The following is a 16,752-nucleotide window of genomic DNA, read 5'->3' as shown; positions in this document are numbered from 1 at the left end:
TTACATCATTTAGGAATAAAGGGTAATACTATACATAGCTTGGGAGAGCAAGCAATAGTTTACCTGTCAGATTTATGGGAAAGGGAAAAATTCATGACCCAACAAGAGATTGAAAACATTACAAAATGTAAAATGGATAATTTTGATTTTGGTAAACTGAAATGTTTTTGTATAAACAAAGCCAATGCAATAAAGATTAGGAGGGAAGCAGAAAATTGGAAGAAAATCTTTACTACTACTATCTCTGATGAAGGCCTCATATCTAAAATATACAGGGAACTGAGTCAAATTTATAGGAATAAAAGTCATTCCCCAATTGAGAAATGGTCAAAGGATATGAACAGGCAGTTTTCAGAGGAAGAAATTAAAGATATCTATAGGCATAGGAAAAAATTCTCTGAATCACTATTAATTAGAGAAATGCAAATTAAAACAACTCTTAGGTACCACATCTCTGCTGTGAGATTGGCTAACATGACAAAACAGGAAAATGATAGATGCTGGAGAGGATGTGGGAAAATTGGAACATTAATACATTGTTGGCAGAGTTATGAACAGATCCAGCCATTTTGGAGAGCAATTTAGAACTATGCCCAAAGGCCTACAAAAATGTGCATACCCTTTGACCCAGCAATTCCACTCCTAGGACTATATCCCAAAGAGATCACACAAGTGGGAAAGGGACCTGTATGGACAAAAATATTTATAGCTGCTCTTTTTGTGATGGCAAAAAAAATGGAAATTAAGGGGATGCCCCTCAATTGGGGAATGGCTGAACAAGTTGCCATATATGAATATAATGGAATACTATTGTGTCATAAGAAATGGGGAAGATATGAACTTCATAATAACCTGGAAAGTCCTACCTGATCTGATGCTGAAAGGAGCAGAACCAGGAGAACATTATACACAACCACAGACGTATTGATTCTGTAATGACTAACTTTGATACACTTGGCTCTCCTCAGCTCAAAGACAGCTGTAAAGGCTCAAAGACAGCTGTAAAGGACTCAATATGGAAAAAGTAAGCTCCATCTAGAGAAAGAACTGTGGAGTCTGAATGCAGATTGAGGCAAACTCTTTATTCTCTTTTTTTCCCTCTTTTTTGGGGTTTTATTTCTTCTCTCTCATGATTCATTCCATTGGTCATAATTCTTCTTTGCAACATGACTATTGTGTAAATAAGTTTAATGCAAAGTTCTATGTAGAATCTATATCCGACTGCATGCCATCTCGGGGGGCAGAAGGGAGGGGAGGGAAGGGAAGAAAATTTGAAACTCAAGAACATGTAAAACTAAGTGTTGTAAAGTAAAAATAAAAAATCTAATTAAAAAAAATATTTCAAAACCGATAAGCCCACCTCACTATAGTAACGAGGAGATTGTAATAAAATATCATAGTAGGAAAGCAAGCCATGCTTGTGCTTCCCTTCTATGACAGGGCCCTCCTATAAGATCACTCACAATTCCTAACTCCCTTCTCAGCATTCTTCTGCAGCTCCTCTGACTCCAAGTTCCCCAACTCCTTCTTGTGTTCAGCACTCTCCACTCTGCACACTCTGGATGCTGGCCCTCAGCTTCTGAATCCCACTGCTCTCTGCTCCACTGCTTCCTGCTCTGGCTCCATTGTGTCCAGTTTGGCTCTCAGTCCTCAGTCCTCAATCTCTGCTGTTTCTGCATTCTGTCCTTTTTATGCAGTCCTTAGATGTCATCTAGTTGACTAGAAGTCAAGGTGCATATCATTGGCTGTGGTCTTAGCAACTCCCCTTAGGGCCCTGAGGGCTTCACAGCTCTCTCAAACTAGCAAACACGTAATTAGTGAAAGGGTGTGCTCTGTCTCTGATCTGTCTTTTGTTGGCCCCACCTGAAGCCCCACTTGAAGGCTATTCAATGGGCAAGAAAGATCTTTCACTTACTGATTGGCTTTACAATTAGATATAAGGAGGAATGGTAGAGTGAGGAGTCAAGGATGACAGCCAGTTGTGAATCTGAGGGACAGGGAGGATGATGGTCTCCTCACAGTAATAAGTAATTGAGTAAGTTAGGAAGTTAGCAGAGAAGTTGTGGTTGAATAAGATTTGAGTATAACCACTATCAAGATGAGTATTGAATTCACAAAAATCGATGAGATCACCAAGTAAAATATCATTGTAGAGGAGGAGAAAAGAAGAGAGTCCAAGACAGAGTTCTGGAAGACATCAATAATAGGTAGAGTCAAGATGAAGATTCAGCAAAGGAGAATGAGAAGGAAAAAATGGTCAGACAGGTAAGAAGAGAACCAGGAGAGATCAGTGTCATGGACACCTATAGAGAAGAGAGTATTGAAATGATGAGGGTGATTGAGCCCGGGAAAAACTTTGGAAAGTTCAAGAAGGGTGAAGATTAAGAAAAGAACATTAGATTAGGTGATTAAGAGATTATTGTTACTTTGAGGAGAGTTTCACTTGAATGATGAAGTTAGAAGCCAGACTGCAAAGAGTTAAAAAGACAGTAAGAGTGAGAAGCATCTATTATAGATGACCTTTTCGAGGAATATAGCCACAGAAGGATGGAGAGATGTGGAATTATAGCTAGCAGAAATAGATGGATCAAGTGAGGGATTTTTTGAGAATAGCGAGCATATAGGTATATTTATGGGCAGCAGGGAAGCATTTAATAGAGGTGGAGAGATTAAAGATAAGTGAGACAGTGGGGAAGATAGAGGGGACAGTCTGATGGAGGAGACAGGATGGAATTCAGATACTTTTACATATAGAGGGGTTTGTTTTAGCAAGGATAGGGACCACCTCAAACCAGGGTGAAGGAGGAGACAGTGGCAAAAGTCATCTGAGTCATATGAAATGAGGAGAGGAGAGGAGGGAGCTCTTGGCCAAAGGCCTCAATTGTTCAGTGAAATATGAGGCTAAGTTCTCAAATGAGAGGGTTTGAAATGGGGAGGCAGGGGAGGATTGAGGAGGAAAGAAAAAAGTTTTAAAATCCACTGTGGTGAGTGGATAGTGATTTGATTAAGAAAGAATGAAAAGATTCCCTTGCTGTAGTGAGGGCCCAGTTAAGATGACATAACATATATTTGTAATTGACACAGTCAGGATGGTTTTATCATTTTCTCCCTAGTCACTCAGCAGTTATGAGTAGGAGCAAAAGCAGTAGGTGGTAGGAGTACTACAAGGCTAAATTTGGCAGGATAGATAACCAATAGGATACTAGGGAAGAGTGTGTTCTAGATTTATGGGAGAAATATTTTACTGTTTCTTTTCTTACTATGCCATTTCAACAAATGATTTTGCTTTGAATTGTTTCCTCTCACTGACTATTAAAGGAAAAACATATTATTTCTTATGAGCTCTTAACTAATGAGTATTAGAGGAGGGGGAATTGGAACTGCAATGTGAGTTTTGGTGTAAAGAAGCAAAACATGTATATGAGGAGAAGGATCACTTTTCCTGGTTATTTATTTTACTATTCTGAACAGATTAAAGGTGTTTATGTTTGATTTGTTAATGCTGATTTGTTGATGTGAAGCCTTTTGATTATACCCAGAGAATTCAGTAATTCAAAAGATTTGGGAGGAAGCATTCACTGTTGCTGGTGGAATCAGCTGAAGTTCTCTCATCTTTGGAAAAAAGGATTTGTGGAATGAAGACAGAAGGAACTGGGATGTGAAAATTGTTTCTGTGGTGCAGAGATATGAATAAAAGGAAGTGTAAATAGCAGGTGGTATTTGTTTTATCTGGTTCTGTCTAATGACAGCATTTTTTCTTTTACTTGGAAGGTTTGGATCTTGACTCATTCTATCTAACACTTATATAGCACTTAAAAGATTTGCAAAACACTTTAATTATAATAATCAGATTATCACAATAATCTTTTGAATTAGGTAGTATTATTATATACCCATTTTACAGATAAGGAAACTGATGGCTAAGACCAGTACCAACCTTCTGCCACAATTCTGGTATTCTACCTCCAAGTGTTGGCCTCAGCCTCCTTCCTCCTTCTCCTATGTGAGGTCCAAAATTATCCAAACTGCAAGAAAAATCACTGAGGCAGAGATCTGAGGCAATACCACTTATTAAAGGGTCCATTGCCCCATCTAATGAAGTGGACCTCAGATGTTCCTCACTATTTGAGATGCTACTGGTCCATAGGACTTTTTTTTAACAGGATTTGATACCAAAATATGCAAAAGAGGCATGGTAAAATACAGAATTTCATTGGTTGCAAGATCTTGCTCTTGAGGGCCAAAAATTATGGGCAAGGCAAGAGTCATCTCTGGTGACCAAGTGGTCATAAGATGGTCACCTGCTCATGTTGGGCAAGAGAGGGTAGTCCAGAGGTACAAAAATAAATTGGGGGACTTTCTGAAGTATCAAGGCATCCTACCCATGCTGGGTTTGGAGGTAGAATTTGGGTAAAGCAGAGTAGATATCTTTGTCAGCATTCTTGTGGTTGCACAAGTGAGTTTCATAACTGGTAAATATGGAGTAAATTTTATGTTAAAATTTGAAGCCTACCATATTATATCTCTGTATGATTTATGTAAAATATCAAATGGCTCAATACTGATTGGAATAGAGTAGGGGTCCTAATAAGTCATATCTCACACCTGGCACATTTGCTAACCTAGAGTTGGCTCTGACATCCGCTATGGCCTTGATAATATAAGGCCTGACCAATGTCAGAGATCATTTTGGTTTTGATCCTTACAGAGGACTCTTGGTACCATCTACCTTGCTGCTGCACTTCTCGATTTACCTAGGCAGTCCTTTTCTGGGGGCTGGTTATGTCTTTTGCTGAGGCCCTGACAGGCCATTCTGGATATTAGAGCCTAACTGTCTTCAGAACTCTTAGAGGACTCTGGGGTATGCATGGACTGCCTAAGGGTGGAGCCCTCTGGTCTCTTTGCCTTGTGGTGGGATTCAAATAAATTAAGAACCTGACATGGTGGGTGCTTGCCCCACCCCCCCCAACAACTGCTTTGTGGGGAACTCAACCTAAAATTAGGTACTGGTTCTGCCAAACTGGTCTAAACCAGCTGAATGCCACCACTGCTTGTGACCTATTGAGAACTGACTTTGTACCTTGCTGTAACTCAAGAAATCCAGGGTTGAGATCCTACTAGCTTTAGGACCTGTTTACAAGAGAGGTGAGGTGGTATCTTTAGTGTGGCTAGAGGCTTCTGGTCATCTTCTAGAACAATCCTAGACTAAATGGAGGAGCTTAATAGCATTCTTCTTTGATTTTATTGATCATCGCTTCATCTGGTACCCTTTAATTCTTTATTGGGACATTTTTCAGGGGAGCATTGCTCAGCTAAGACCTTTCTTGTCATCTGCTTAACTGCTTCTCAAATAATACACTACCACAGTATATACATAACAGCTCTTTAGAAATGGGAATATAGGTAAAAGATATTAAAGCATGTTGTCAACATATTTTGTGTGGCATTTATCAGAATTTTCTTTCAACTACTTGACATTATTAATCTTGCAGAATTTATTCATTCTTTTGAGCACTATTCTTGAAGCACATTTTCTTCTATCATTCTTATATTTGATAAGCAGCAGCTCAGCACAGAATGCAGGAGTTGAATCCTGGAGAGAAAATGGCCTGAATTTAAATCCTGCCTTGGAAACATACTAACTTTGTGACCATGATCAAGTTACTAAATTTCTCACGTGTAGTATTCTTGAGTTCCATGTAAGTTGTAATTATGGAGGGGGTTTCCATTCCAATATGCTCCCTACACTGACCAAATCATGTTAGGACAAAACCATCAATTTGATAAAATTAATCCATTTGGGCTGTGTTAGAAGCTGCCAGGTAAGAAAATGTTAATGGAGTACTCAAGTTCCTTTGAAGAGTAAAAGCCATGCTGTAATTGGGTTTAAAATTAGCATTAACTCCCCCAAAAGGAGTTCCCCAGATGGCAAAAAATGTCATTGGACAGCTTAATGTCATGGGAGGAGTACTACATTTATAATCAAAGGATCTCTCTGTTAGAATGGTGCCATTCACTACCTCTGTGACCTTAGGAAGGTCACTTATCTCTCAGGCCTCAGTTTCTACATCTGTAGTACATTTTTGATGTTCAATCATTTAGTCATGTTGGACTGTTAGTGACTCCATGGAGCATACTGTCTGTGGGATTTTCTTGGCAAAGATACTCAAATGGTTGCCATTTCCTTCTTCAGTGAATTAAAGCAAACAGAGGTTAAGTGGCTTGCCTAGAGTTGTATAACTGCTAAGTGTATGAGGCTGGATATCCACTCAGGTCTTCCTGACTCCAGGCCCAGTGCTCTATCCACTGAGCCACCTAGCTGCCTCCTTCTATAGTACATAGTAGGCATTTAATAAATGCTAGTTGAGTGACTAGCTATGTGATATGGGTATGGAAAGGTTTGATTGGGTGATCCCTTCACCCTTTTCAGTTCTAGATCAGTGATCCTTGTATGGTTTGTCCTTCCTTCTGGAAAAGGACCATAATATCAGGTTAGGTAATGCCATGATGACTTTGCATAGCCTTCCCAATTTACTTGCAAGTCAATGATCATATGAATTCAAACAATTGTTTCAAACACATGACATAGAGATGTAAGCACCATCTACATGTGAATTTTGCTGATATGTCTCCAAAGAGTCAAGGCAGCTTCCAGAAATATCCCAAGCGCTCTCATGTCAAAGTTTGTGCCCTGAAAGAACTTCCTTTCTTCAAATAGGAATGCATAAATAACTTCCATTTGTAGTGCATTCACTTGCATTATCTCATGTGATCCTTACGACAATTCTGTGAGGAATGTGGAACAAATGCCATGTGTAACAGATACGTTGATAGTAAGAAGAAGACCATTAGGTCAAAGATTTAGGGTTGGAAAAAAATTTAGAATCGAAAACAATTCAGGGGTTCTTAACCAGGTATTAACATACTCCAAAGGGCAATATGAATAGATATGAGGGAGTCCATGAACTTTGATGGAACAACGACAAACACATCTTTATTTTTTCTAATCTCTAACTGAAATTTAGAATTTTGTTTATTAAAAAAAATTTCTTAAGGTAGGGGGGCGGAGCCAAGATGGCGGCTGGAAAGCAGGGACCAGCCTGAGCTCCCTGCCGAGCCCCTCCAAAAACCTATAAAAAATGGCTCTGAACCAATTCTAGAACGGCAGAACCCACAGAACAGCAGAGGGAGGCAGGGCTCCAGCTCAGGACAGCCTGGATGGTCTCTGGGTGAGGTCTATCCCGCACGGAGCTGGGAGCTGGGAACGGAGTGGAGCAGAGCCCAGCCTGAGCGACTTGGACCATCCAGACCAGAAGCCGGGCGGAGGGGGCCCTAGCGCCCTGATTCAGTGAGCTGCGGCAGTTACGAGACTTCTCAACCCACAAACACCAAAGACTGCTGAGAAGGTTAGTGGGAAAAGCTGTGGGAGTGGAAGGAGTTCATGGTTCGGCTTCCAGCCCCAGGGGCAGCGGAGGTGGGGCAGCTACTGCTGCTGCTGCTGCTTCCAGCTCCAGGCCCACCTGGTGGGAGGAATTAAGTGGCGGATCAGAGCAGGGGTGCACAGCCTGCCCAAGATCTGAGCCCAGTTCGGGTTCGGGGTCCTTGGGGAAGGAGCAGTGCTGGTGCGGCAGAGCTGGCACATCCCCCCCAAACGTGGAACATAGAACTCTGTAGTCTACAAGCAGTCATACCCCACTGAAAAACTCAAAGGTCAAGTTAGTTGGCTGGGATTATGGCCAGGCAGCGAAAGCGCACCGAGATTCAGTCTCAGACTCTGCATTCTTTCTTTGCTGACAAAGAAGACCAAAACATACAGACAGAAGAAATTAATAAAGTCAAAGAGCCTACAACAGAAACCTCCAAGAAAAACATGAACTGGTCCCAGGCCATGGAAGAGCTCAAAAAGGATTTGGAAAAGCAAGTTAGAGAAGTAGAGGAAAAATTGGGACGAGAAATGAGAAGGATGCGAGAAAACCATGAAAAACAAGTCAATGACTTGCTAAAGGAGACCCAAAAAAATACTGAAAAATACACTGAAGAAAACAACACCTTAAAAAACAAATTAACTCAAATGGCAAAAGAGCTCCAAAAAGCCAATGAGGAGAAGAATGCCTTGAAAGGCAGAATTAGCCAAATGGAAAAGGAGGTCCAAAAGACCACTGAAGAAAATACTACTTTAAAAATTAGATTGGAGCAAGTGGAAGCTAGTGACTTTATGAGAAATCAGGATATTATAAAACAGAACCAAAGGAATGAAAAAATGGAAGACAATGTGAAATATCTCATTGGAAAAACCACTGACCTGGAAAATAGATCCAGGAGAGATAATTTAAAAATAATTGGACTACCTGAAAGCCATGATCAAAAAAAGAGCCTAGATATCATCTTTCAAGAAACTATGAAGGAAAACTGCCCTGATATTCTAGAGCCACGGGGCAAAATAGAAATTGAAAGAATCCATCGATCGCCTCCTCAAATAGATCCAAAAAAGAAATCTCCTAGGAATATTGTCGCCAAATTCCAGAGCTCCCAGATCAAGGAGAAAATACTGCAAGCAGCCAGAAAGAAACAATTTGAGTATTGTGGAAACCCAATCAGAATAACCCAGGATCTGGCAGCTTCTACATTAAGAGATCGAAGGGCTTGGAATGCGATATTCCGGAGGTCAATGGAGCTAGGATTAAAACCTAGAATCACCTACCCAGCAAAACTGAGTATCATGCTCCAAGGCAAAATATGGATTTTCAATAAAATAGAGGACTTTCAAGCTTTCTCAGTGAAAAGACCAGAACTGAATAGAAAATTTGACTTTCAAACATAAGAATCAAGAGAAGCATGAAAAGGTAATCAAGAAACAGAAATTGCAAGGGACTTACTAAAGTTGAACTGTTTTGTTTACATTCCTACATGGAAAGATGACATGGATGATTCATGAGACCTCAGTATTAGGGTAGCTGAAGGGAATATGCATATATATATATATATGTTTATGTATATATATATATATATATAAATGAATGTGTATGTATGTATATATCTATGTGCATATATATATATATATTATATATATGTGTGTGACACAGGGTGAGTTGAAGATGAAGGGAAGATATCTAAAAGAAATAAAATGAAATGAAGGGATGAGAGAGCATCATACTGAGAGAGGGAGATAGGGAGAGATAGAATGGGGTGGATTATCTCACATAAAGGTGGCAAGAGGAAGCAGTTCTGTGGGAGGAGGGGAGAGGGCAGGTGAGGGGGGAATGAGTGAACCTTGCGCTCATCAGATTTGGCCTGAGGAGGGAATACCATACATACTCAGTTGTGTATCTTACCCCACAGGAAAGAAGAGGGAGGAAGAAAAAAAAATAAAAGGGGGGGGCTGATGGAGGGGAGGGCAGATGGGGGTGAAGGTAATCAAAAACAAACACTTTGGAAAGGGGACAGGGTCAAGGGAGAAAACTCAATAAAGCGGGATGGGTTGGGAAGGAGCAAAATGTAGTTAGTCTTTCACAACATGAGTATTATGGAAGGGTTATACACAATGATACACATGTGGCCTAGGTTGAATTGCTCGACTTCTTAGGGTGGGTGGGTGAGAAGGGAAGAGGGGAGAGAATTTGGAACTCAAAGTTTTAAAATCAGATGTTCAAAAACAAACAAAAAAAAGTTTTTGCATGCAATTAAAAAAAAAGATACACAGGCAATGGGGTGTAGAAATTTACCTTGCCCTACAAGAAAGGAAGGGAAAAGGAGATGAGAGGGGAGGGGGGTGATAGAGGGGAGGGCTGACTGGGGAACAGGGCAACCAGAATATACGCCATCTTGGAGTGGGGGGGGAGGGTAGAAATGGGGAGAAAATTTGTAATTCAAACTATTGTGAAAATCAATGCTGAAAACTAAATATGTCAAATAAATAAATTTAAATTAAAAAAAAATTTCCTGAGGAGTCCATAGGCTCTACTAAGACTGTCACAGTATTCAATGACACAAAAATGGTTAAATAACTCTCTGTTTGGCAGTATTCTAAAAACCCCATGGGTTTGCATGAGGTAACATTTAGGCTCCATTTTTTTTATTCCAATCCTGAACTCAATGTTTCAAAATATAAAACCAAAGATATAGTGATCTGAAAAATGGTTGTAGTTCAGAGTGCCACAAGAATGGTCTAGACCCTAATTATGTAATGAGAACAAATAGAAGAGCATTTTTTTTTGTAAATGAAGAAGTGTAGAAGGACAACAAGAAAGATGGATGAGTTTTGAATTGGTTGGCTGGTAAGAGGATAAGGGGGATGAGCAGTCAACACATGCCATTTATACTTTGCCAACTCCTCTGGAGTGTATACCAAACAGCAACTAGAGTGTGGGATGACAGGTTGATTCATCAGCTAGACTAACGTTAAGCTATGATAAGTAAAAAGAACTTGGGTTCCTTGGCCTCTTGTCAAGGATGCATTCACCTGTTGTTGTGGTCTAGTCAAAAACAGAATTTTGTAACGAAAACACTAAGTGCATCTTCCTCCTTTTCTTCCTTTTGCTGATGTCCAGGGGCTTCCCACCGTATCTTTCTCCTCTGCTGAAAATGAGATCATTCTAGCTAAAATGAAATAGGCTTGCTACTCATGATTTCTCCTGGGTTTCCCAGCCCTTCAGTAGGATTCTGCCAATGAGAATGTGATTAGTGTAGCCTAGAAAAGGAAGGACAGCATACTGGGATCACTTAGCCAATATTTTCTTTGGGAAGGGACAGGAGGGAGGTAATAAGTATATAGAGCTTACTATGTGCCAGTCTCCGTGTTAAGAGCATTTTACAAATACTATAGCATTTAATTCTCACAACAAGGTAGATGCTATTATTTCCCTCACTGAAACATTGAAACTGAGGCAGATGATGGCTAAGCAACTTGCCCAGAGTCACACAACTTATAAGTGTCTGGGCCAGATTTGAACTCAGCTCTCTCTGAGTCCAGGCCCAGTGGTCTATCCATTGTACCAGCAGCTGCCTTTGGCTTATCAACCAAAATATGTAACAGAATGTTGTTTCTATGGGAACCATATCTTATACCTGTCATTGTTCCTTGGGGAAGGGTATAATAGACAGCAATGTATGTTGTAGAATTCTATTTCCCTGGGGTTAGTTAACTCTGTAAAAACCAGTAGATCAGGCCTGCACAACCTGCAGCTGGTGGGCTGCTCTCTCTAGCCACTTGCAGTACATGGATTTCAGGGAAAACATCTTTGTGTATAGGGGAAATCTTATGTCATGTTGCAACCAGCCTGAGGGTTTGTAAGTGGCCCATGGGCCAGCAAGTTATTCAGTCCTGCACTAGAGCATAGGATTATAGATTTTGAGCTATAAGGGAGATTGGAGGATATCTGGTTCACCCACTCCCATCTCATTTTATTGGAAAGAAACTAAGTCCCAAGGAATTTATATGACTTATCTAAGGTCTCTTAACTGTTAAGGTGGGATTAGAGCTTATTTCCCTCACTCTGTCTTCCCCTCTTTCTCTCCCCTATCTCCCTCTTCCTTCTTTCTCTTTATGCTAACCATCTCCCTTTCCCATCTTTCTCATACCATCCCATAGATTGGCTCCAGGGCAAACAAAGCAGAAAAGATATCCCCATAAGAAGTGACAGGGCTTTGTTTACAGTATGATGAAAGAGAAATCTGTCTCAAGCAAATGCTAACTCCTTTTCTTAGTATCAGCGATTCCATAGGCAAAGAATCTTCCTGCTGGGAGAAAGCTCCATAGTGCAACTAGCAAATGTTTGTAGCTCCTTGCCTCCCACATGCTTTCTGCACTCCTGTCCCCAAACAAACCACCCTCCAAATAGCACGTTTGCATAAATGCCAGAGGGAGCTTAAATGATGGTGTGTGCCTTTACAGTCACTGTGGATTTTGAATGAAATAGGTTGTGGTGGATCATAAGGAAGGTTAGTGGTGCTTAAGCTTAAAGCAACCTTGAGAACAAGATTGTTCTCTGAGATGATCATGACTTTCAGGTAGCTCAAGCATTTCGATGTATTAAAAATAGACAACATTGTTTTTTTTTCTCTTCAGCTTTGTCAATGTCTTTTTTATAGTATTTTGTTTTTTTTCCTAATTACATGTTAAAACAATTTTTAACATTCAATTTTATAAGATTTTGAACTCCAAATTTTTCTCCCTCCTTCCTTCCCCTACCCTCTTCATAAAATGGTAGGCAACATTAAGATTAAGACAAATTGGAGAAGGCTTCCTCTAGAAGGTGGGATTTTTTAGTTGACACTTAAAGTGAGGGAGGTCAGTATTTAGAGCAGAGGAGGCAGAACATTCCAGGCATGGAAGACAGCCAGAGAAAGTACCCAGAGCTGAGACAGGGAGAATCTTGTTTGTGAAACTTCTAGGAGGCCAGTGTCACTGGATCAAAGAGTACATGTTAATGAATAAGTAGTGACAAGACTGGAAAAGTAGGAGGGACTAGATCATGAAGGGCTTTGAATGCCAAATAGAGCATTGCATATTTTATCCTGGAAGTAACGTGAAGCCACTGGAGTTTTTTGAGTAGAGAGGGGTATGTGTGTGACATGGTTGGATCTGCCCTTTGGGAAAATCACGATAAATGGAGCCAGCAACACCACTGCTAGGACTATATCCCAAAGAGATCACACAAGTAGGAAAGGGACCTGTATGTACAAAAATATTTATAGCAGCAATTTTTGTGGTAGCAAATAATTGGAAATCAAGGGGATGCCCATCAATTGGGGAATGGCTGAACAATTTGTGGCATATGAATGTAACGGAATACTATTGTGCTATAAGAAATGGGGAAGATACAGACTTCATAATAACCTGGAAAGACCTGGTTCTTCTCAGTAATGCGAGGCTCAAAGACAGCTCCAAAGGATTCATGATGGAAAAAGCTATCTACATCCAGAGAAAGAACTGTGGAGTCTGAATGCAGATTGAAGCAAACTATTTGCTCTCTTTTTTTTCTCTTCTTTTTTGGTTTTGTTTCTTCTCCCTCATGATTCATCCCATTGGCCATAATTCTTCTTTACAACTTGACTGTTGTATAAATAAGTTTAATGCAAAGGTATATATATATGTGTCAGATTACATGGTGTCTTGGGATTTAGAGGGGAGGGGAGCGAAGGGAAGAAAATTTGAAACTCAAGAACATGTAGAACTGAGTGTAAACTAAAAGTAAAAAATCTAATAATAAAAAGGAAAGTTATGAGGGGAAGGGTGCAGAGGGAAAGATAATTCTGTTTTGGAAATGTTGAATTTATGTCTACTGGACATCCAGTTTGAGACATGTAAAAGGCAGATGGAGATGTGAGACTGGAGGTTAGCAGAGAGTTTCAGGCAGGGTGAGTACATTTGAGTGTCATCAGCAGAGAGATGGTAATTAAATCCATGGTAGCTGATGAAATCACCAAGTGAAATAGGATAGAAGAAGAAGAGAAGAGGTCTTGCAAAGAAGCCTGAGGGACGCCTATGATTAGAGAGCACACTCTGGATAAAGATCCAGCAAAGACAACTGAGTAACAAAGTTCAGATAGGTAAGATGAGATCCAGGAGAGAATGGTGTCTAAAAAACCTAGACAGAACAGAGTATCAAGAAGGAAAAGATACTTAGCAATGTCAAAGGCTACAGATATGTCCTGGAGATTGAAGTTTGAAAAAAGGCTATTGGATCTGGTCACTGAGAGATCATTAGTCACTTTGAAAAAAGCATTTTGGTAGAGTGATCAGGTGGGAAACCAGATTGCAAGGAGTTAAAGAAGAGAGTAGGAGAAGAAAAAGTGGAAGTATATATTATGGATGGAACTTTCAAGGAGGTTAGTTACAAAGGGTAGAAGAAATATAGATGATAGCAGGGATGGAAGGATCAAATGAGGTATTTTTTTCAGGTTGTTGGAGACATAGGCATGTTTGTAGGCAGAAGGGAATAAACCAGTAGACAGGAAGAGATTGAAAATAAGTAATAACATGAGAATGACAGAGGTGGCAATTTGTTGGAATAGGCAAGATGGAATAGAATTGCTTGAACAGGTAGAGGGGTAGCCTTTATAAGGAATAAGGTCATTTCATCAAATGAGACAGGGTGAAGAAGGAAATAGTGACAAAGGTCATCTGAGTAATAGAAGATAAGAAAGAAGGGAGAAGAGGAAGCTCATGGTGAATAGCCTCAATTTTTCCTATAAAATATGAGGCAAGGTTTTCAGCTGAGCAGTGAGGGCACAAGTTTGGGTTGTGTTCCATAAATTTGTAGTGAATCCAGTCAGATGGTTGTATCATTTTCTCTATCTTTGTTCAAAAACACATGTATAGGAGCAAAGGTGGTGAATGGTGAGGATCCAAAGCTGAGGCTTCTCTGGGTATAATCAACGATATAAGGGTATGAATAAGAGAGGACAAGAAAGGAAAACAGTACAGAGTTGAACTGATTCATCAAGGGGTCAAGACAAGGAAAAGAAGAATAGTTAGTGTAGGGGAGATGGCCTAGGAGAGACTTGGTGGGTTAGTGGATTTGAGGTCATGGTGTGAATGAGTAGGATTTTGTAAGGAAAGGCAGAGAGAGAGGTAAATTGGTTATGGTTGGATGAGGGATATTAGAATTCCTGAACATAGAGGTGGTACATTTGTGGGTGATGGAAAGATTAAGGAATGGGTGGCCATCTTTGTGTGTGACTGAGGTGGAGTAAATTAGTAAGATGGGAAGTGAAAAGGCTGAAGAACTGAGTGATTAGTGTTTGAGGAACAGTTTGAATTCCCCTAGTATGAAGGCAGGAATTTGGGGGGGGATGGATATTGTAAGCCAGGTATCAAACTCACCGAAGAAGGAAGCCCAGGAGATCTTCAGACCCAGATTTTGATCGGATGGTCAATATAAATGGTATGAACCTCAAAGGAAGATTGATGCAGGTAAGGGGAGAAAAAGAAAATAGAGTGAGTATTCTAACATCTTGCTCCACCTTGACCAATGGAAGGGCTGGGTAGTGTTTAGTTGAACATTTGGGGTGGGAAGGGTGAAGGGGTTGAGAATGGGGAATCAGGTGGTGGGGTATGGGAAATGGTGTTTAAATTATTATAAGAGTTTAGCTTCACTTTTGAGTATGACATATCCAATGGATGAGCCCCTATATTACATGCATGACAGTCTTCTCCATTGTTTGATCAATCTACTGCTGGCCTAGGCCAAACAGGTAACTCCTCAGGGCTGTCTTCTCATTATATTCTTAGCTATTATAGCTCTTGGGCAGCTACCAGGTAGGAAGACACATCGTCCTGAGTTCAAATATGACCTTAGACACTTAATTATACTTTTCCTATTTCCTGCTATTGGCAGCTCAGTGGCATAGTGGACAGAGCACCAGGCCTAGAGTTAGGAAGGCCTGACTTCAAACCTGGCTTCAGATACTTTCTGTGTAACCCTGGGTAAGTCACTGAACCATGTTTGCCTCAGTTTCCTTGTCTGTAAAATGAGCTGGCAAAGAAAGGGCAAACCACTCCAGTGTCTTTGCCAAGAAAATTCGAAATGGGATCATGAAGATATGACTGAAGTGTCTGGACAACAACAGCAACATTTGTAGCTACTGGGAGATTTAGCTGCGGACTACTGTTGCTGTATTTCTGGTGGCTCTTCCAGTCTTTCAAAATGCTCAATATTGTAGCCTGATATAGCCATCTGATATTCACTTAAAATTAAGAAAGTTTATGCACAACAAAGTGTGTTGGTAAGCAAAATGGGCTCCTTAGCACTTAGTTCAACAAGTGCCCTTGAAGAGTTTGGTTTGCTTCCTTTGAGTAATTCAGTGTATTTCATTGAGCCTTTCTAGGTCTAAGCCCCAGGCCAAAACCACTATTAGGTGTAAAACCTATGTGGGTGTGGATTGGTAACTAAGGTGGGCCCCAAGGTGGGGCTAACTCAGGGGAGGGCCTAGTTTACAAATGAGTTTGAGTGATAGGTTTGGGACATCAGAGGCTCTTAGACCACGTGGGCTTAAGTCGCCTCTTTGTGACGATTTTAGGTCATGTGGGTGAGTCGCGTGTGTGACTCACCCCTGACGCTAAAAAGATATAAAACCAGGGGTTGGCTTTCTCTTCTTTGGAGCTCTTTCCCGCAGCAGTGGTGGTGCGTGTGACTCTGGGCCAGCCCTTGTTCTGATCTCCCAGGCTGAACCTAGATGTTGGTAACTATGAATTGTATTGGGTCTGTCTGTTTGTAATTTGTTTAAGGGCTCTCACTCCAGATGGTGTTGATGTGGAGACTCTGGGCAGCTGTGGCTAAGGGTCCTTCAGCTTGTAACCTGGATGCTGAGATTTTGTTAAACTCTGGTGACTGTGTATTGGGATTTGAATCAGACAAGATCTGTCTGTTGATGTTTGTAATTTGTATTTTGTTCTCAAGTTCAGGGTGGTGGTTTTTTCCCCTGAACTAAGTGAATGATATTTGTGTGCTGAATTAAAGCAAACTTGTCAACCCCTTCACGTAGCTTTCCTTAGTTAAGCAGATCAAAAGAACCTGTGCTTTTGCAGCGTGTTGGCAGCTTTCTGGGTGCTGGCCGTAGGTGGATCTTACACCCCCACGGAAGCTGCTAGCTGGATTATTGAAACACAAAGATAGAAATGGAGGTGACATTTCTTCACAGCCTTGATGGAGAGAGACAGAAGTTGTTGGCAGGCTGCAGGCTGGGTATCCTTCCTTTACTACTAACTCTCCCTCCACTCAGAGGCTTACCATTTTTCTTCTTCCTCACTCA

The sequence above is a fragment of the Trichosurus vulpecula genome, chromosome 4 (assembly GCF_011100635.1).
Source record: "Trichosurus vulpecula isolate mTriVul1 chromosome 4, mTriVul1.pri, whole genome shotgun sequence".
In the NCBI taxonomy this organism is placed as follows: Eukaryota; Metazoa; Chordata; class Mammalia; order Diprotodontia; family Phalangeridae; genus Trichosurus; species Trichosurus vulpecula.
This window is presented reverse-complemented; position numbering follows the sequence as displayed.